This window comes from Calonectris borealis, chromosome 8 (genome assembly GCF_964195595.1).
Source record: "Calonectris borealis chromosome 8, bCalBor7.hap1.2, whole genome shotgun sequence".
Lineage (NCBI taxonomy): Eukaryota > Metazoa > Chordata > Aves > Procellariiformes > Procellariidae > Calonectris > Calonectris borealis.
In genome coordinates this window covers 24,924,180-24,947,546 of record NC_134319.1, presented here as the reverse complement: position 1 = coordinate 24,947,546, position 23,367 = coordinate 24,924,180, and the positions used below count along the sequence as shown (strand labels likewise).

The 23,367-nt window shown below is 34.7% G+C and overlaps 1 long non-coding RNA gene across 1 annotated transcript in view; it reads right to left on the bottom strand.

Moving 5' to 3' along the window:
- LOC142085035 (uncharacterized) overlaps positions 1-21,681 on the bottom strand; it is a 31,393-nt gene extending 9,712 nt beyond the window's left edge. The window contains exons 1-3 of the long non-coding RNA XR_012674533.1: positions 21,091-21,681; positions 18,275-18,353; positions 8,753-8,922 (exon numbers count right to left, since the gene is read on the bottom strand). This is a non-coding gene — a long non-coding RNA (uncharacterized LOC142085035). The remainder of the gene's footprint in view (positions 1-8,752; positions 8,923-18,274; positions 18,354-21,090) is intronic.
- Between the last annotated feature and the right edge of the window lie 1,686 nt (positions 21,682-23,367).

The following is a 23,367-nucleotide window of genomic DNA, read 5'->3' as shown; positions in this document are numbered from 1 at the left end:
AGAACAGATGGGCTAACTGCCAGAAACTTAGTCCCAAACTTAGCCAGCAGAATAATTCTTAAAAGATAACTGTGAAAAGAAACAAGATTCAATATAGGCTATGAATAGGATATGTGCACAAGGAAGGTATTAATAGAATGCATGTGGTATTAAATCCTCCTTTCAAAATAGAGGTTAGTGTCTGCAATTCAATCCATTGTTAATCTAACCAGAAAATGCCCTTAAAAGATACAGTGACAGTTAGAGTATCACATAATGTCTAAGAACTAATTCATCTCTGTGCAGTGTGATTTAAATTGGATCTTTGCTGACCACTCAAGGAAGCGCTGGAAGTGGCTGTAGACAGAGCTCCATTGAAAAGCAAAAAGGAAGATAGAGACAGAAATTAATATGGCTTTCTACTAGTGTCTTCCTTTTACAATTTTTTTTTTCATATTACCAATAATTCTATGTTTAAAGATTCAATAGCCATTTTCATTTGGCTGTGCATGGCACAACTGACAATTTGCTTGAGCTAACTACAAGGGCAGACCATAGTGATTTAGGTTCCTTTTGAAGAACTCTTACATCAAAGGGTCAATAAATATGTAAATAAACTCAAGAGTTTACTATGACCTGAAAGATTTGTACAGTAATTTTAGGGAAAACAATGTTCACAGGGTCTTCTAATAGCGAAGTGGGGTTTTTGTTTCGGTTTGATTTGGGTTTTCTTGTTTAGTTTTTGGTTTTTTAAGTTAGTCAGTTAAGAAAAGTCAAATCAACAGCACTCCTTTTACATCAGATTTAATACTTGGAAATGTCTGGTTAGTCTGGAGAACCTGCAGACATGAACAATGCCATGCTGAATAGAAGAGGAGATTTCATATTCTAATCTATCTAATAGCAAAGCAGTTTTTTTTTCATATACCTCCTCCAAATATTTTACATTTTTCTTCGAGGAGGTATTTTTCACCATAAAAGGGTAGATCGCATGAAATTATATTTTAAAGAGACATAGTCTAATAGCAATAAGCCATGCCAGGGTGTGCATTACTAGACTTACTGGCAAGCCTTTCGAGTGATCGAAGGCACTTGGTCTTCAGCCTGTTTCTTTGCAGTGTACCCCGAACATGCACCAATAGCCTACAAACATACGTCTGTGTGTGGCTTATTACTGCTACGTATTAGTCAACGTGGCAGTCTGATGTTGGTTACTAGTCATTCTCCTACAGCTAGAGAGTGAAAAACAAAGATTTTGTTTGCAATTAAAAGACCACAGTGTCTTTAGGCTCTTGGGAGAACCACAATTTTCATTCCAAAGAGGCAATACTTCCAGAGTTCCAATCAGCGTTTAATTTGGCTAACACAAGCACCTTCAGATGCAATACTGTGATTCTGTAATAAAAGCTGATCATAAACACAAAACTGGGGGCAGTCGATCCTACAGTGCACCTAAAAAAGGACAATAAAGAAAAAACTATATAAATCATTCTTATCACAAATAATATGTTGAGATTTCAGTGCCTGAAGAGCACTGGATGGACTCTACTACATTTACTAGCTACATTTACTTTCTCAATTTACAAAACAGAGTAATCCTAACAAAAAGGTGGCTGAAATTAAGAGGGCATAATTCTTAGTCTATATAAACTCATTCATCAATATGTGCAAATTCCTATACACGGTGCGTTTTGCCTGAGTCATCTTCATATTTTTGAAAACGTTCTCCAGTATTGCTTGTAATGGATTGGTGCATTACCTCACACATGTATGCACAATATGCAACACTAATTGTATTCATGACATGAAACATTTTCTTTGGCTGATGAACTGAAAACAAGAACCCTGACTTAGACGATTACACCGTTAAAAGATAATTTGATATTTAGCTCATTATGGAGCACATTAAGAGCTACAGTGTATCCATTCTGGAACTTCAGGGTTCCTATGGAATCCTGCGTGATTTGTTTATGATGTGGTGATGATTGACTGTCAGTTACTAATAAATGGTAAATAAAAAAGTAACCTGTGATATTAAAGTACTACATTAGCTATATTGTGATTAAATTACAGTAACACCACCAGCTATAAACCTTTATAGAATCTCCTCAGCCATGCAGTAATTCTCCTAACTATACTATTATGTAGAGCACAAATATTTCTTTGTAAGTCCAAAGCAATACATCAGGGAAGCATTTACTGCTAAAGCTAGATTGAGAGTAAATGCATCTTGGGTTGCTATGAATAAAGCTCTAGCTTCTCATTACTTTATGACAAGACACAGAAATTCACTTTACTTTTCATTTAAGCTTTTCTGCTCCAGTTTATAGATGTATGCCTTCACGCTTTTATTCCCTTCTCGCTTCAGCCGTACGTAATAAATGATTATAAATTTTCACATTTGACCACCTCTCTGCTAGTCTCATGCTTAATGCACAAAGTTAGGAAGCTGCAGGTAAAAATTTCACAAACACTTTTATTTATGATGTTGTCCTTGGTAACGGAAATTTCAATGTACTGAAATGAAAAGTATGATTAAAGGGATACGACGTCCTGACAAGGATAGTAGAGGGCAGCCTTCTATTTCCCACTGAAAATATATAATACTTTTTTGACATCAATTTCATAGAGAATAGACATGGGCTAGTCATGAAAAAAAGACACAAACATGTTTCTAAGTTCAGTGTTGTTGTGCTGTCTTAAATAAAACTTATTCCAGAAATATTTTGTCCAAGTTACATAGCTTTCAAGTTAAAGTCAGGCACATAGCTAATTTTGTACTGTGCAGTTTAAAAAAAAAAAAGGCCTTACTGATAATTTTCTGCAAAATTTAAAAAATAAACCACACCTCCCCTCCTGTTAAGAGAGATATTCCTTTCTCATTTCCTCTTGTCGCTTTCCCTATCATTTTACCACTACAATAGGATTTATTGCTTGGAGCTTTTGTCTGGTTTTGATTCTAAATTCATTTTAGCTAACTCGTATTGTCCAATGCAGCTGAAAAGTTGTGACATGCTTGAAACATTGTAGGAGTAGTACCCTAATAATGACTGGTTTATTTTTAATTAAACCCATTTTGTCTTCTCTTTAAAAAAATAAAAATAAAAGTTTAAAAATTCCATACAGCATTAAGAGTATTGATCCTATTTATGGGTAAATGGGGGAATTGAAATAACATTAAGGTTATGTTACTAGAATTTATAGTTTTAGATTACATGAAAAATAAATTAAAATCTCAAAAGTGAATTCTATCTTCTTGAGCATTTTTTTAAATAAATCACTTCAGTTTATATCTCACTCTTAGAAGTGGCACATATCTTTGGCAGGTGATATTACTAATTAAAATAACTTCATAACTTTAAGATAATAATAAAAAAAAAAATCACCAAACACCTGCTAGAATTTACCATCCAGATAAATATTCTATCCAGTTTCCAATAGCACAGATACAAATATAAAACATCCCTTTGAAATGTCATGTTTATGAAAATAAGAATTGAACTACCACATTCCAGACAATTAAATTAAATTATGTTTAAATCTATTAAAAAGGGATCCAAGAAAATAAAGCTTCTATTATTTAGGGTTTTTTAGGAACAACAGACAAACCAACCTATATAGAGGAAGGGGATAGTTCAGGAGTTCCATACAAGAAACATTGAATTTTTCACCCCTAAATAACTGTTTCAAATCCTGCTTGGATTGGTACAGACTAAAACTTCCTTTTATACATTGGATGTTCAACAATATATAGAAAGCTCTTAGTTTATATTCACCATCCGATGCATCGGTGTGCAATTCATAGTGAATGCTTTTTGTAAATAGCATTAACTGGCATAATTAGCAGAGTAATAGTAATGACCAAACTATTGTTCTAATCCTGTGAATTTCATAGATAGCTACCGTGGCAGGGCAACTCTAGCAAGTTACACCTTTTCTTTAACAGTACTAATTATTTCTTTAACAGTACTAATTATTTAAAGAAAAAATCCAGAATATCATATTGGTATTAAAAAGTTATGCTTATTAAACTCTTGAGGCATTGTTTCCCAAACAAGGGTCGAAGATTTATTATTTGCTTTTTTACAAACAGATAAACAATTTGTTCTGTTGCAAATACCTAGTCATTACGTTATTAAGCCAAAAACCTCATGTATGTACACTCAGAATGTTTTTCAGTCTGTAGTTGTAACAGCATCATACCCTTCTCACTAACAGAAGCTGCAAATATTTTGTGACAGATTCCATTTGTTGGCTAGCTATCACAGAGCCCTGAAAAATACATTATGCCTTATGTCAGTTATTAAAAAACCCCACAAATTATAATGAAAACAAAATTACCGGCAATTATCATTTGAAAGTCTATCTTAATCCATTTCAGATTTACTGTTACTCTGAGGTTTTACACCTTGATTCTTTTTTCCTCCTACCTTACCCCACAATTACAAGCTACTGTGGTCATTTAAATTATTCCTTTTATAATCATTGCCATTATAATACCAGCAGTCTACATTGCTGAGCATTCTGCATAGTGTCCTTACTAAAGCACACTCTATTCTAAATACATTTTAATATTTGCAGTTTGAAATCTGACCAAAAAACCCCTTAGAGTAGACATGTGGGATCAATTATGTGAAATAAAGCGTACAGGTTAGAAGTACCACAGCAGAGTTCACACTTTCTTTTTAACTTGCTAATGTCTCTGACCCCTCTGCATAAAAGCACTTTAATCAACATTTATAGATTACTTTTTTTTTTAGCCTTACCATTTAACAGGCTGTAAAAAATGTTTAGCAATCAATTATACACATCAAGTTGATATGCTGCAGGACTGAGGGTCATTTAAGATTACAGCTACATCTGAAAGAGTTTGGGAAAGCCACATGGGGAGCAAACCAGCTTTTCCCTTTTAAACTTGCAAGCAAAAGGACAGCTTAATTAAACCCAATAGAGAGCGTCTCCTCAACCTTTCTGAAGCTCACGGTAAAAGCACTGACAACTGTTCTTTTGGGGCTCAAGAGCATTTGCTTTATGTCTTCAAGCTTTGGCTGTGCATACATACAGTGCCAGTAAGGAACGTCACAATCAAGTGATCATTTTAGATAAATTTGATTCTGATCGCATGGCCTAATCCAGCGCTGGAACAATAACCTAAATCTGGACCTGGCTACTGATGTCTGGTATGAGATATGGGTCAGTGAACATAAGTGCTCTATTTGTAATCATAAAAAGAGAGATAATGCATAGGATGCTAAACTATTGCTTTGCCTCCCCTTCATCTTATGGGGAAATTGATGGCCCATATTCTCCAGAAGGATAGGGAGAGGATGTGGCTGATTAGGAATCAGGGGTTTGCTCTGACTGTGCATCTTTTACAGAGATTTCTTTCCTCTCTTACCACTATTTTCAAGAGAATGCGAGTAATAAGAGTAGATTCCCCACTGTTCAACTAAGGTATTGCTTTTAGGGAAGGGAGGTCTGCTTCATTACTTTATTAATCAAAAACGCCACCCAACTAATTCTAAGTTCTTAGGCAGCCCAGCATGGTTTCTCAGACAGCTCCACCTACTCTTCTTAGGGTTCATACACAGGCCAACTTTTTAGCTTTTGGAGAATCTCCAGGATGTCACGTTTCTTGCAGACACTCTTTGCTAGTTGCCTGCTAAGCTAGTGGGAAGAATTGTAGCTTTGTAGCTTTCTCTGCCACTGTCTCTGACAAGGAGCAGGAAACCTTATTTTACAAGGGCTTTACTTTTACTAATATTAATCCCATAGCATCTATCTAGGCCAATCACACTCTATGTTCAGGACCTTCTCGGAAACTCATTGTGCCTAGATAAAAAAAAACAATCAAACAAAAAAAAAAAGGCCATTTCACTGACATCCTTATTTTCAGATAAGTGCTTACTCATAGGACAAGTCAACAGTTAAATGGGAAATATAATTTAGAGGCTTGACTTCTTTCTTCTTTACTGTAGTCTTCAAAAATAGGATAACCAGAATTCTTCCCGAATTGTATGTAAAGTGAGGTGCATAGTGCATGTACAGGACACAATACATACTTTAAGTGCATCCCACATATTCACAGTGCCTCAGCACAAGTACTGCAGAGTTAGCAGATGTCCAAACGCTCAGATTCCACCTAACGGACATTTCAGGGTTGAAAAGATCGAGGCAAATCTAGAGAGATGGTAGCTCCATCCAAAAATCTTTCACTAAGTAAGGAAGTTCTGTAGTTGTACAAGTTAGATACTAAAACGTTGTTTTGGTTTGGAAGAAAGATTTCAAGAATGTTGTTTCTTGCCATGTTTTTTGGTGGTTGTTAACCTGAACTGAGCATTTGTCTGAATTAATACAGATGCATTGATCTCACTTCAACCTGAAGTTACTGAGGTTTTATAAGATTGCAATAAAGCTTTCTTTGCATTAACCAGCCAAGCACATAAACATTTTAATGAACTGTTTTTACGTGGTTCGTTGAGTAGCTCCTAGTCTTCTATAATACAAATCACTTGTTCGTCACACTCAGCCCTCTCATACAGACCTTTCTTCTCAGTGTACAAAATGCAAATTGAATAGCATTCTAGTCAGTATACCTCCCGATAGTGAAAATGTTTAAGCTATTGTGTCATATAAAGAAAATCTCCAGCAATCACAAGCAATGAAATAGAACATGTAGAAAAGCAAGTGTCACTGTTATCACCAAGCAAACTGTTAGGGACCGCTATAAAATAAGCCTCTTGGAGCTACTGCATTGCACCGCAAACGTTTCAGACAATGAACTACAGTGTTGCCATGGAGTACTGGGGCAGCTAAATTGTCATTAATCATAGAACATACCATCTCCCAAACAGGTATTTATTTTATATTGACCTAAAGGTTGAAATAAATTATTGAAATCAACATCAGCATAGACGAAATCTCTTTGGAATAATTAGATGACATTAATGACAAGCATTTCAGTGTATTGTAGTCAACCTTTAAAAAGCAACATGAAAAGCATAAAATATTTATTGTTATGTTTTCAAATAGAGTTTACGACACATTATGTATTTTTGAGATTAAAGATTAGTTCTAACACATGATTTAATAATGAATGCAAATTATAAATGAATATTTAACAAACCATATCACGTTTTATGTCTTAACATATCCTTTGCCATTACTGTGACTGAATGAGAAATGGCTCTGTGATGTATTGTCCTGCTGCCTATGGCCCTGGTGTTTTCACCTTGATATGGCCTTTAAAATAAATTAATTTGTTAACGTTTAAGAAGTCCGTGTAAGAGTTGACATAAAACATTTATAAGTCTGTTTATGATTGAATGAGCCATGCACTAATCAGATAATATTTATTTTTAAAATAATTTATTTAGCCAATTGTTCCATGAAAAAAAGATTTGGAAATATTTATTTCCAAATTGAGTTTAGGATTAAGAGGTACTAATGGTACCATAAAGATGTTATATAGTGTTAATATAACCTGAGTATTAAAAACATAATGAATTTGCTATTTATGAACCATTAAGTTTTACCTCAACCCTAGAATAAACTTCCTATCATTACAGACCTATTAATAACTTTTCTGTCTTTTTTTTCTTCTCTTTATCCTTATTTGCTTCTTTGCTTTCCTCTACGTGGTCAGAGAGTCATATTTTTTATATTTGTAGGATGAATTAAAATATATTTTAAAAAGTAATATTTTAATTTATTCTGGACAATATTTTTTAGGATTTTGTTTGCTTAAGTGGCAATACAGACTACTACCACAGAAAGACAAAGAATATTTTTGTTTACTTTCTGTTATTAGTTTTTAATGCTATATCTATCCTTATTAAATTTATTTTGATGTTGCAGATAAAAAAATGCAAAGAAATACAGGCTTCTCAGCTTCATAATTTTGTTCATTTTAAGTGGCCTAATTCAGACTTCCTGTTAAGAGAATACACTACCTGCAATTTAAACTGAAGTATAGCCATTACATTGGGTGGGAGTTACTAAATTCTCCAGCAAGTTTTAGTGACTGAAATAATAAATCTCATGTCTGCCAGTGCTCAACTGAGCTGACCACATAGATCACTGTCTTAATTTAATCAGCTAGGAATCAGACTTACAGTAAGGTATAACAAGAACTTGGCTATTCATGTTTTATATTTACATAACATTCTAAATATTTAAAGATTAATAAAAAAGGAGAAGAAAATTCTGATAAGAATTTTCCTCTACTAGCCCTTTCAACTCAATGTTTCCACACCGCTTATGACCCAAATAAGGTGTTTAAAGAAGAGAGCATCAGATATTTGAGGAAAAATAAAACAAAAAATTAAGAATGGAAAGAGGAAGACAGGCCAGGAAGGATGAGATTCAAAAGGACACTATGACTAAAGGACAGTAAGAAACAATGAAATTATTACCCTTAGGTGAGGAAGAAATGAGAGGAAGAAACTAAAAATAAGAATGAATTTGTTAACTGGCAAGAGAATTCTTACAATAGCAATCCTTACTCTGTTCTCCTGGTGTCTGCCTTGTCTGTCTGGAGCGCACTATCACACAGAGGTTTGTGTGTTCATTTGTTTTCAGATTGTTTATATATTTTCCTCACATTTTCCAGGCATCCCTACCTCTTCCTGTCATCATCTTGCAGTTATCTCTTCCTATTCATTTTTGCCATTACTTTCTTCATATTTCAGTCTCCAGTGCCATCTTTCTCATTGCTGTTCTTTTGTATTCACTTCAAACTTTTTCTGATATAAGCTATGCTACCTTGCAAGACTTATCTCATGATCAATTTGGGGATCACTCCTATTTAGGCTCCACCTCAATTCAGAAGTTTTTTTCATCTGCTGCTTCCTATGTCTTGGGGAAAGCTGCTGCCATCACCAATTCTTCTTCACTTCACGCCTCTTGAAAGAGATCTAAGAGTATCCAGTACTTCATCACGGACTGAAAATACAATTGCTGCTTAATAGATTTGGAGATGTTTTATTTTATTTTAAATCATTGAAGTCTCTCAAGAGCACCTAATAACTCAGTTCAGACTTCACAATTATTGGCATGAGAAGGCGAAAGCAAGCAGATCGCGGTAGGATCAAGTACTAGCTGTCCACTGAGCTGCTATATTTCCATGTCCTTGCTTATACCAAGTTTTGTGATTATGCACTGACTGATCCCAAGCTAACCATAGCACAGTAAAGAAAAGAAAAGGTGAGAAAGACAGTTGTGTGAGGGTTATTCAGGGTTTACCCTTGTTTTCAATTCAAAAAGCTATCATTCTCATGACACACCATAGTTCTGTGCTGATCTCTTCACATGCTGACAAAAGCCAAAGGTGAACACTGGAGGACAGACTAGTTTCACTCAGTAAAACAACATTTCAATTCTCCACAGTATTATTTGTGACCCAGGATGCTTTTGTTCCAGACCTAAATCCAGAAGTCGGCAATGTTGTTTCTCTTGCCGACATTGTTTCCCTCCCATACTGAAAGCCAGACTCCCCTCAAATACTTTACACCAGCGTCTTTTCCATTTATAGACTTAACAGTTAATACGGATGAGGTAAAGCATCATCCTTAAGAAAGGAAGAATTTAAAAAGCCAAGCAGCACAGGCTACAATGTGAGAACTAACAGAACTTAGGTTTAACTGTCCATGTTCTCCAAGTGTTAGCATGTTATATCAAGCCTGATGCACTTTTCAAATCTGATTTTTATTTTTTTTTTTTTTCAATCATCTTAGCTTTACTCTAAGGGCAACACTCTCCTTAATTCCACAGAAAGATTTCCAGGGGAGACGCATGGATTTGCCTGCATTGCCACCATGTTTTCTCAAAATTCTCAACAAGAAACAAACCCCCACTGAATACCGTAATATTCATTCTGGGCCTTACTCAATGCCCACTAAAGCCAACCAAAACAATTTCATAGACCTTGGTAATGTTTTACAAGAGGCAGCCAATCACCATAAATCACATAAACAGTTTCGTAGATTCTTCTCTCTCGCTCAACTCTCTTTAGCTCTCTTAAAAAGCACACAGTAGGTACAGCCTAATGTGCTAGATAAGAAGCGTTAAAATATTATGCATCATTGTACACTAAAGCCAAGATCATGAAAAATCACTTCACCTGTGACAACATAAAATTTGAGTCAAGGTTCACACAAAGTAGCATTACAATATTATGTTCATGTTCATATTACATCCATTCTGCTACATGCGTCTGGTTACAATCTCTGCTTTGAAAATCAGCAGTTACATTTATGGCCAGAGAAAAGGAAAGATGCAAAATTTTGATATGTGAGAAAGCATTATTTAAACTGGTAAGGGAGAAATAACAGGCAGTAATCAAATAGCTGCTTCAGAAAGCAACAATGCTTTCAGCATTACCACCTGAAAACTTAGGAATGAAGAAAACAAAAACAATTCCCAGCTGAAGTATAGACAAAGAAGATAACCCTCCCATAGGAACACAGCATGATAAGTAGCCACAGGGAGAATCACTGTGATCAGTCAGAAAGGCAGGAGAGTTATTAGCTTAGCCCTGAACCTCCTACTTAACGTGGGGCCAGTGGTGATAGTTAACAGACCCTGGCTAAGGTGACAAGCTTTGGACCTGCTTGAGAAAATCCAATTGAGAAGCAGCCATGAGGAACAACAAGCTAGAAACAGATGTTCCAGCTACCAGGAGGTGCACACATTTAACCTGAATATGTAGAAAAAATATTATTTTCTATAGATAGTGATTTCACCTCCTTCTGCAGCTCAGGTACTGTCAGATCTCATTATCCACAGCTAAAGTACTTCCTTCACATTTTGGAATAGCTCTTAAATCCAAGCAGAATTGTTTGAGTGATGGCTACTGAATGAAGAATTCAAGGCACTAGATTGATATTCTGAAGATGATTTTAGTATTCAAGCAAAACAAGACTAAACTCATGGGAATACAAAAAGTTAAATTTCAACACAGAGTTAAAGTAATTACTAATACCCATTTAACTCGGCATAAACTATCAGGAAAGATAGCTTTCTTTCAGCTGTCAATTCATATTTAGCAATTAATGTTGATTACATGTACTTCTATCAATAAATATCTAGACCACTGCCAAAATGGGACAGGAACAGGTTTGTCAAAAGAAGCTAATTACACTCAAAGGCAATTATGCCAAATACAACAAACAAAATGTCAAAGTCTTAAGCTAGTCTTTTGTGCATCTCTGGGCTCCACAGCATATAAAGGAGAGTACAAAAGTCCTACGGGATGTTAATATCATATCTACAATATATACTCTAGTGTACATTTTCCTTTGCAGTTCTATAAATCTCATTAACATTCATGAAAACTACATATGCACCTCAAGAGGAAAAAATGATTTTTACAAGAAATTTACTATTCTCAACACAACATATGCCTGTTCCAGATTTCAAACACATCCCATTTTAGAGACATACAACATTCCTAAATAGTTACTTCTGAATTTGTTTATGGTTCTACATTAAAAAGTAAAATAAATAAAGTATATATAAGAGAAACTAATACCATTGACTCTGATTGCAAAAACCTATCTCTGAACACCTGAGGAATAGTGAAATATCTTTACCAGCATTTTCTTCTATGCCTTTTTCAACTTCTAAGCCTGTATAGCTTCAGGGATAGGAGTAAATTAAACTACTCTTTCAACCTCTTAATTTTATGTATTGAAAATAAGTTTAAGTGATATGACTTTATGTTCTCTTTTACTGCCATTTCTAAAGCAAATAATCTCAGTAATTTCCAAGATAATAATAACATAAGTCGTCCCTGGCTAAAGATTTTTTTTTCATCACTTCTAATTAAGGTAGAGTATGATAAATTACTCTGATATTTAACTTAAAACAAAACCAGGGATGTTTTAGGTTGCCTTTCTCCATTTAAGTAATATCAGAGCAGGGAAAAAAGGGGATTAGTACATAAAATTAAAAACTTCACTATCTAACCAAGAAGGTTTCAACTTAGAATGATATATAAACTCCATGATACGAAACCTTTCTACATTCTTAATTCTTCCGAGTTCTAAATTCTCAAAAACTGGATATTAATGATAGCTGTTTTTCCAAAAGATAAGCACTTAGGGTTGACATAAGGATACAGAAATTTTTGTTAAATATAGATTCGTAGTACAGTGTTTCTTATGAACCCAAACCAAAACTTTTTAAAAATATGCCTTCAACTTGTTTTAAATAACAACAATTTTGGGAACATCTGGAGAAAAAGTTTCTTCATAATGTAGCTTCAGAGGAGCTCAGTGGTCAAAAGACCAGGAATCTACCTCTTTTCATTTCAGCCATTTCAAGAAGCTACAAGCTTCTCCCAGCTGAATAGTACAACTTCCCTAAAATAAAAAAAAAAAATTAAAAAAATTATATGTTAAAACCTGTACTGAATAAAATATCTACTCCACTTGCAAATAGTATGCAATTCAGTTTAGTCTCTTCTCTTGCTTCTGCCATCATTCCCTTGAAAATGTTATCTTTATGAGCAAAGGTTTTGTTCAAACAATTGTCCATTTTATATGTGTAAATAACTGGAAGGTCCCAAACTTCAAGAAACACACATCATGTTCTAAAGCAGAGTGTAAAAAAATTAAACTGATCTTTGAAATCTAAGTAAAACTGCCAAAATAAAATCAAATCTGTAAAAACGTATGTGCCACTGTTTAAAGCTAAGTATCATTTTCTTTACCTGTATGTAATATTTCCTTACATTTCAAGTAATGCATGCTAGAACGATTGAAATAAAGCTTGTATCTGACAGCAAAGATGCCAAATACCGAGTTTCTTGGAAAGTCCAACCATTAAAATAACAATATGCTAAAGAATAGGTGCGTCTGCAGGAAATCTAGATAGATGTCGGGGTTTCACCATAGAAGCAGACCATGACTGTTGTATACTATGAATTGTATGCAGGGTTCAGTCCTACGTTTCTTTACTGAATGCTAAGCAGATGTTCTAAAATATTTAAAATAAAATATTCAACAAAACGTAAAAGCATATGTATCACATCTTCAACAAAGATGCGCTATGAGGACCTCTAAGGGCAAGAAAACTACTGATTAGGAAAAACCACCAGAAATGAACATTTTCCAATTGAAATCAAGTTTTCTTTTAGCAGAATAATATGTGAAAATGTACTAATAGATAATTGCCATTCATATGGTACTTCATGTGAAATCCTTTACGCTGATGAAAAAAGGGAAGTTGCATTATTCATATCTTACACTTGAAGAAGCTGGAAGGCAATGTATTCAGGTAAGAAGTGTCAAAATGTCTACCCTGAATTTTGCTAGCCCAGAGGATCAGGGGCAGGGATAAATAAAATCAAGATATACTAGTTTCTGTAACCATCATCATGCAAGGAAGTGGTATAGTTAGCACGCCATCATTTTAAGCTGCCTTGTCACCTCAAGTGTCTGTTTATAGTTGGGTCTACTAGAGACCCTTTTTGGCACCCCACAGGCAAAGCTTAAAAGTCATACATCTGGATCACACCAAGATGCTTTAGTTGTTCTGCAGCCTCCTTTCCATGAACTGCAGTGATACATTTTACACCATAGATTAACACTTGCATTACTAGCATTAGTAATGCAACCAGCTGTTCTAGTGATGAAAGGACTCTCAGCTCCAACTTACACAACAGTTCAATTCCTTATTTTGAACAAAGGTCCAACGCAAACCCTTCCTGTCAGCCTGGAAACCATACCAGTACATTATTTCAAAATTGCATTAAAAAAAAAAAATTCTGATGCTTGCCTCCACAGATCCCTCCATAAGTGGGATAAAAAGGAAGGTTAATGGCACATAATATACAAAACAAGACATGGTCTGAATATCCAGGACTCTCTGGAGCAAGGATCAACTTTCTGTTTTTGTGGATGTTGACTTATGACTGGACATCTTAATTACTGTTTCAATAGCAATCAAAACCAGTAAGTCCATTATATTGTCACACCATACCTCTAAGGGACTTTTTGCCTACAAAAGTAATTCTTATTTCAGGGTTTGGGTTTTTTGCAGGCCTAGCATGCTAGAGAGAAGGGACATAAAGCTCAACATGTAACTCAAGCTTTCACGTACAATAATATATAAAGATCCTATGAATTCAGTTCCCCTCTCCATAATACAGCCAAGTTAGATACCACTGTTTCAATACATAGGTATCTATGCTAACATAAAGCAAAAAAAAAGTTCACTAATTACACACTTTGAATCTTTTCATATTTAAGTGTGCATTTGTATATGTGCATATGACAACACAATCAACTTAATACAGTTAAGTAAATCAGTTAAATATTTGTGGCCTGTCCTCTGAATGCAAGTGCAAGTATCAACAGTTTGAAGAATCCCCAAAGCACTCCTTTCAGCAAAAGTGGGTTCTATTTAAAATGTGACTGTGCATCACTCCCTTAGAATTTGCTAGTCACGAGTATTACATAACATTGTGATTGTGAAGTTCTTCAACCTCAGATTGGCTCAGAAGCACTACCTTCAGTAGTGCTGGGTCAAATCTGTGAATATGTTGGAAATTCCTATAAATATGGGTAGTACTTTTCCAGGTTTACTCCATTGACCAATGGGCAGGTTTGAGGATGACGAAGAAGGTGCCATGAACAGTACTTTGTGCAGCCACATTTAAAATAATTGTGGTTACATTAAATTAAAAATGTATGAGGGAATCTTCGCAGCACTTTGCTCCAATGGAAGCCTAGCTACTTCCATAGTGCAGCTCGAAGTCTGCAAGTATAATGGACAATTATCCAAAGAAGTCACTAAAGCTGCTAAGGTTTCCTCTGCCCCCAGATTGAGATACACATTTGTGTGAATTTTAACACTTCTAAACTGTTTTGCAAGCATGCTTATAAACTCCAAGTGGCCAAGTATTATCCCCATTAACAGGTGGAGAAACTAAAGGCAAAGAGAATAACCACACACTATTCCTCCACAAAAGGACCTCAAAATGGTCTAACATCACTTAAGTACTAATCAATGCAAAGACTTGGCTTTCATGTGTCCCAGTGATTGGTTTTACAGAGCTATCAGATAACTTGCAAGTTACTTTCACAGTTTCTTCTTTAACTGAAAGGGCTGAGATTATAACAGGCATTTCAGTATCTGTCTGACTGTACAGCTCTGCTCCCTGTATCATGTTCATGTTTTTTCTGATTCTATATATGGCACTAGATTTGGACTGCAAATATAATTTTTTCTTCACAATTCCTTGAAAAGACAAGTTATTTCCTAGTTCTTTGTCATTTATTCTTTGGATGTAGCTTATCTGGCTTCTAAATTTCAGATAGACTTTCTCAATTTCTATTTCAGTACTTCTAGCAGAGGACTCACTAAGAATCAGATGATTAGTGTGTAACAAACAATTAACATCCCTATGAAATCCTAAGTGCCTCCAGCAGGATCTAAACAACATACTTTCATGAAAGATACCAAAGGACAGTTATGCAATGCTTTATTTGTTAGTAGGGCAGATACAAGTCACATACAGGAGACCAGAATCCTCTTTAACACAGCAGGCAAAGTTCTAAAAGAATCCATTCTAGGAAATTGAAGGGTAAAAACGTCGGGATTTTGTTGGGTTTTTTTTTTTTTTTAATTAATTGGGGGTGGGGGGATATTAAAAAAAAAAGTCACAGAACAATCACTTTCATTGTAAAGGTATAGGCTAAAGTACCTCAAAGACTGAGAGCCATTCCACTTCGCTATGATGAACTACATTTAGTGGCTTACATACAAGTTAATCTTATTTGGCACTGAGAAGAAATGTCACAGCACAGAGAAAAAAAAAAAAAAAACAAACACCACCACAACACAACCAAACACCACGCCACAAAAACCCCAATACATAGGTGCCATCATCTCTACTGCCTCTAACACAAATAACTGGAGTCAATATACAAGAAAACAAGAAGAAAACAAACGTCAGCTCCAAATATCCTTTCTTTTGTGTGTTTCTGTCAGACTTCTGCTGTCATTTGTTGTGCAATCAGGCTAAGATACCTTTGTTTTCAATTCCACTCAAAATAAAATTTCCAGATCTAATCCTGTTCATTACCAGTGTGAACATTTTTGACCCTAAAAGGTATCCTAGCAACATTAATGACCCAAACATTAATTCTTAAAAAGGCAGTATGTCAGTTTACTGATGCAGATTCCTTTTTGCCCCCAAGTAATCACACTAAAAATTCTCCTAAAAGATAAGTGAGAGTCTCACTCAGAGAACCTCCTTCCCTCAAATAAGAAAGTCATAGTCCAAGACCAAGGCAGCATAGTAACTTTGGAAATTTATAAAATTAAACCTAAATGCCTGCCTTTTACATCAGAAAAAGGAAGATGAGTCTTTTTTTTTTAAAAAAAAAAAGAAAAAAAAAGGTATCTAGACGATTCCCCCAGTAAAGCCTTTCTTAACTTGATGATCTGTTGCTTTGACATCTTTGGTCATCATGTGTTTCATGGAGTATTGTATTAAATAGAAACAACAGAAATAAATCTCAAAATAAAATATTTTATATCTATATTTGAAATGCAGATGCATGTCTCTTGCAAATGATTGGTATGTTTAAAGTACATGTTTAAAGTTGATTGACACATGCTTTCACTTAATGATGGTAATTACAAAGAATAACAACTCCAAACCACATCTGTTCAATGTAACAATCTTGTTGTGCTATGCAGATTACATTGAGAGCTGTCAGAAATGCCAATTTTACCACAAATCATGCATAGGCACATTTGTAAGACAAGAAACAGATTAATAAGCATCAACACTTTTGTGTAAACACTTGTTGAAGAGAATAAAAGCTGTTAGCACTGAAGGAAATGATACAACAGTGGATGCTTTCTCTATCAAGCTTGAAATAAGAAATCACAGGAAGGACAAAAGTGCAGGCTGGATCCCCAAAGAACAAGTCCCCATGTAGCAGATCAAGATGTGGAAAACTCAACCACCACACTTCATGTGAACAATATTTAATCACATTTACTCTTTCCTTTTCATCAGTTCTCACTCAAAATTCTTCATTTTACATAGCACTACATAACATACAAACAGGACCTTTTTAAGTTGTACTGAATTCAAATATCTAAAATACTGTACAAAAAAAGAAAGCTTAATTCTAAGTTAAGTAAGCACAGGTACAAGTTTATGGGTGTTATTTGCCCACTCTTTTAATATTATTTTAATATTCTGAGAAAAGTAGTGCTTTCAGTATGGCTAATATTTTTTTTTTAATTGCGTAACATTCAAATGAAAATTGAAGCTAAAACTACTAAATGAAGAAAACTGAAATAACTAAGTCATAAACGCTGTGAACTTTTTACCATATCATAATTGTAGGTGCCTTTATTCAAAAGCTGTTTAAGATTCAGCGTCATGTTTTTTCTATAGCAAAGGAGCATGGAATTATAGGCAGGCAGTCATATGATCTTGGACAAGTCATTAATGTAACATGACTTTGTTTGCTTTTGTGTGACAGAATACATTACAAGATATAGCTGACATGCAATATAATTGTAGAATAAATAAATTGCATGATTTTAAAAAAAAAAGGTTCTTAGATATGTTCCTCCCAGTAATATATATTTAAAAATAGAAAGAAAAAAGATTTTTTTTTTTTTAAATCTCTTAAAGAAGTAGTTTTCCACTAATATGACTTAGTTGTCTCTAAATAATCAACACAGGAACTGTACATGTACATATAATGGAAACTTAAAAAAATCATCTTTTTGGTTGTAAGTATTTAATTTCCAAAATTGTCTAAACTTATTCTTGTTCAGACTGCCACAGCAGATAAACTGTATATTATCTTAGTGGATCAGTTAGACATCCTGAAGATTTAGCCAGAGATGAGACCTTCTCTGTGCATTGTTTGCTTTTAAGTTTAGCTTTAATTTGCCTGAGTTTGCGCAAATTTTTTTTTTTAATATTTATTGATAATGCTGATACAGCTGCCTCAGGCATTTAAAGCATACAGATAAGCCAACAATGATTTACATCACACCCAAAGATTTAATAAAAAGACTATTTACCACCTAAGTATTATAACCTACAAAATGTCCAGAAGTAGTAGTACAATTATTTTCATGCTTTAGGTTTATCCATTAAATGAACAAAATATTTTTGTAACTAATAGGAGAGATCTTACAGAACATTAAGTCTCATATCCTGCAAACCATTTCATTACTAGGCAATCTTCCTCAAATCTATGAAGTTACATACAAAGTTAGGATCCAGCCCTTATTTTATATAAAATCCACATACCTCTAGTTTTCTGTTAAAACTGGATGATTCCTGTCAAGCTACTTAGCTGCATATGTGATCACAGTGGAGATCCCAGTTCCTAACAAGGAAACCAGGGACATATTTTCAGAACATATTCAGAACTGCTAAAACTTGCATTTATAAATGTCTATAAAGTCTACTGAACATTACAAAAAAAAAAAGGCAGCTACTGGGATTTTAAACACATAATAGCATTGCTTCTATCAAGCCATTAGCAATAAAATTAACAATCAGTGATTATTTATCGCAACTGTCACGCAGAAACAGTGGTATCACTCAGCCAGCAGGTTTGCAAACTGTGTCACTGTGCAAGCCAGGGTTGAAAGTTCTTGACTAAGGAGTGCACCTGCCCATCAGAACCATTGTTTAAACCTCTTTTCAGGGTATAGCACAGCGTGCTTCCTAGTGCAGTAGGAAAGGATTCTCTAACATAATATTCTTCATCACAACAAATATGTAAGCCTGAACAAATTTTCTCAGAAACAGCTGCTTCTGTGGTATCTTGGCATTTGAGTAAATGATTTGCAGAAATTCCACAGGGAAGGAGGTACTTTAAAGGCTGCCAGGGAGTGTGATAGGGCTAGAAGAAGAGTGAAGAGGCACAGCTGTGACAGCTGAAAGCAGGATAAGCTGCCACTGATCTGTTTCTATGCTTATCACAACACCCATTAATCAATTCCAATCACAGCAGGCCCACCAACTAAACTATACTCCACCTCTCAAAAACTGACTACTCAGCCTTGTAATCCTCCTGAAAAATTGTTCATCTGAAAAAAAAAGGTCAGAGGGACAGTGTATTATTTACTTTATTTTAAAAAACCCTCTATTATATTTGCATTTTTAAAAAATTAAGCAACAGTTAAAATATCCACAGGCCTTTCTTCCCGAAAGTGTTCAAAATTTCACTTACTTGATTTTTTTTGTGTAATTTTAAATGAAAAAGAAAGCATTTCCCTTCTAATTTCTCTAAGTTGTGCTATAGATGCTAATTTTAGTGAACTTAAAGTCAACAGTAGACCTATAGATCTGTATCTTCAAGACAACCTAGAATATAAATAGTTTTTACCCCATCATTTAAGAGTCTCTTTTAATATAGTTCTCATTCTGTGAAAAAATTAAAACTAGAATTACATTAAAAATGACAGAATACACAAATATACAGAATGCACCAAATTGTATTAACTGAAACATTATTAGATATGTTCTAGTTAATAGTAGATTTCCCATTATTTTTAAAGTTTGCTTTAATAAGCGTACTTCCCATTGACGTTAAAGCTATCATGAATTTGAGTTGTATTCTGAGCAAACGACTGAAGGGACACCACTGACCACTATTTGTATACATCACCAACTCATCTGGATGTGCAAATTCTGCAGATTTTGAAGTAGTGGTCTAATTTGTTCAGTACATAAGTTGCAGTAACATTTGTTCACTAGAACAATTGAGTAGGCAGTTTTGTAATTTGTTTGCTTGTTCACTAATTTTCTAGTCATTAATGCATTTTACAGTTCCTGCTTTTGTTGACCCCAGGTCTGTCCACACCAAAACAAAGTTTCAGGTTCAGAGAATATAACATCAATTAATTAAAAGCAGAATGAAGAAAAATATTTCTACCCATTGCAAGTTCCACAAGATGTGAAAGGATAACATAGGAACACCTTTCCATAAATTTCAGAAGGGAAACCTGACTAAGTGAGATCTCTTGGATCAAGGAGCGGAGATATCTGAATTTCTGGCCCCCAGTGCTCTCTGTTACATAGAATTCAGTCCAGCGTTGACAGGCCAGAAGCTTTAAGCTCGACTAGGCATCAAAGAAAGCACTTAATCAGAAGCCTGGCTACTTAAAGCTACCACTTAGAAGGATTAAGTGCACTTTGTCTATCTCTTTGCAATGTCTGTTTAAAGCTTGGAAGGAGGTTTTCAGAATAACCACACAGATTTAGAAGCTGGAATCCCTTTACTATCTAGTGGTATCTGTCCACCCAAAGAACATGGCAGGTTTTGGAAAATCTCCCAATATAATATACCACTTTAACAGCTTCCTTATTTATGCAGCTGTCATGTCATTGAAGAATTGTATTCAACCTTTTTATAAAAAGCTGTGTATTTTAATAGTGGTATGGGTTTACAAGAGCTAGATGCCTGTTGTGACATTTGTGAAATTTTACTAATCACCAGAGAATGGCACAGGTATTTTCCAAAGGCCACATTACAAATGCATGCAATTTAAACATGCGTATTTGCTGAGAGTTTTTATTATTTACACAGCATCAACAATTTTGTAGTTGATATACAAGCAAAAGAGAGAGCCTGGCATAATTACTGTACCACAGCACAGAACAAACAGCAAAGTTTATACTAGTCATTCAAGGAAGCAGTAGCCCACAATTACCACTGGCAAGTAATTTGCTTAACTTTTGAATTCTTTTATTTAATATGATGGTGTCAACCATCAAAGTGTCAAGAGAGGTCTTTCATGCTGAACTTAAATCTCTTACTACCAGGACAAAAATCTGAGACATCCTATATGCTGTTCATGTAATACTTATTATCACGTAATATCACTTGTAATATCATAAAATATGCTTTTATGCTCGTTATTAAAATTATTTTGACAAATAGATGACTATGCTATATGCATTGGCATTGCAGAATGGACACAGTAAACATGCTGGGGAAATTCTGAATTAAAAATCAAATAATGTAAGTGATATGGTATTTATAACTACTTTTCTAACCCTATGAAAAACTTGGTAAGTACGACACAACTGCTATTCATTTTAACATGCATTACCTTCCTACCTCTTGTCAGCTTCATCAAATTGGAGATTTAAAGGTGGTTTGTTTCGTTTTTTTCCTTCCTTGACCTGCCTTCAAAACAGGTACAACTTCTTCTAGATGGCATTTCTAGGAACAATAGCATAATGTAAAAATGCTACCTGTAAAATATAAAGGAATTCTGATTTTCAGGCCCTGCCATAATTTCCAAATTAATTTTTTTTCCCCCACTTGTTTTCAGCTCTGAACTCTCTGGGACAGACATTTCCTCTACATTTGAAAAATGCCTACCAAATAGTGAGCATTTACACAATCTAAATAATAACAAGTATCTTTACCTAAGCAAATCTCTGATGCAGCCTCTCTGCAGTGGCAAACTAAAAAAGCTTCACCCTCTTCAAACTACTTTTACAATCTGATTTTGCATTTAGACTAAAATAGAAATGTCTATATATTTCTCATGTAAAAATAAACAAGAAAAACTGAAAGGAAAAAATTGCTTCCAGAGAAAGCACAGGCTAAGAAAGTACAGACAGTATCAACCTAGAGGTCTGCATCTCATGAAGATGGAATATACCAATGTGCTCTGAATATTGTGACATTTGAAAGTAATAGAAGTAATAGAAAACAGATCAGATGTGCACACACACAAGAACGTGCTTACTCTTTATTTATAAAGAAAACATACTAGCACGGAAATCCATTACATACCAGGTTTAGAAGAATCTAACAGGAATCTAATAACTTGGTCATAAACCACTATTCTACATGAATATGGCTTTTATTGACCTCTTTTGATCATAAAAAGAGTATTGATAAGCTGTCAAAAGAAATGTACACAGCTCCCAATTTATGCAAACAAATACTCAAATATTACAATCAGAAAAAGTGACTGCAAAAATAATCTTATTCAACACAAAAGACAATTTTGTGCATTCAGAGTTATATTTTCAATTCTGTAGTAATAGAATTTTTATTATTACATCTTATTGTGACTATACAGCCCAAACAGAAATGGGAAAAAGAGCTGGTGCGCTGCACTGCCTACAGAATTATTACGTTCCTATTGAAAATGCCTGGCAGATGACCCCTTCCTCACAAAAAACATAGGACATTAAGATATTTCGTGACAGGGGAATCTCTATAAGCAGTAGTCACCCTAATGCTGTGTAACTGTAAAAAGTATCAGCACCCTGCTAAATATATGGTTTCCACATTCTAACACCTAGACAAAGCAGAGAAGTATTTCAGAGTCACAGTATGCCTTTAGCCTCAGAGAAACTTCCAAATTTAACTTAAATGTACCAGCCACAAGAACTTATTTTTAGGTTTAACTGCTTACGTGCAATGTTCAACATTTCCAAAATACTGTGATGATTTTCAATACTGTTTACAAAAAAGTTTTTTTAGATACTATGAACAACAAATTCTTTCAAGGATTTCTTCTTTCATGTTTAGAATTTTGTTTTTCTCTGAAAGCTCCAATTATGTGAGAAATCAGGACAGAAGCCAACTATGCTGTTTTGCACCTCTGTGCATTTGTGAAGAACACTTCACTGATGTCTTTACTTCTCCGTGCAGAGAATGCTGGTAAATGCCCTCTCAGGACAGCATTGCTTGGTTAAAGCACATAGCACAGAACGATCTTTATTCGTTGGACATCATAGCCTACCAATACAGTGTTGCCAGTGCAATGTGTCATAAATGTGTTTTATGTATTGTATATCTTACTGAAGTCTCATCTTTCCTAGAGCACTGCTGTAAACTAATAGCATGGAAGTCTAGTCTCAAGCACAGTGAAAAGGGGCCATTAAACTGACAGATTAAAAAGCAGGTTCCTCTAGGGTTCTAGGTACCACACATGTTCATCTAACATCAGTATTAAAAAGCACAGGCAAGCAAAACTGCAGGGCTCACTACATGCAGTGCTCTTAAGTTCAAGTAATAAAGCCTACTTCATCTATTACTATATAGGATGGTGTCTACAGCTCGTTTGTAGTTAACTAAGTTCTTCACAGTGTTATAACTGTACCATGCAAAGCGTGTACTGTTTTCAGTTAAACTCTGGCAACAACTTATACATAGGCTATTCCCTAAAGGTTAAAAAATACCACCTCAGCTAAGCAAATCCTGCTGAAGTTAAGAATCTATTTCTTCAATAAGAGCTGTTCATAAAGATATAATTAGACCACTGATTTGCTTTGCAGCTGAGAGATAGGAACCATCTAATCTACTTGAATACTTTCTCCCCCCATCTGTTGAATGAGAAATAGCTTCTCACCTTTGCAAAGCA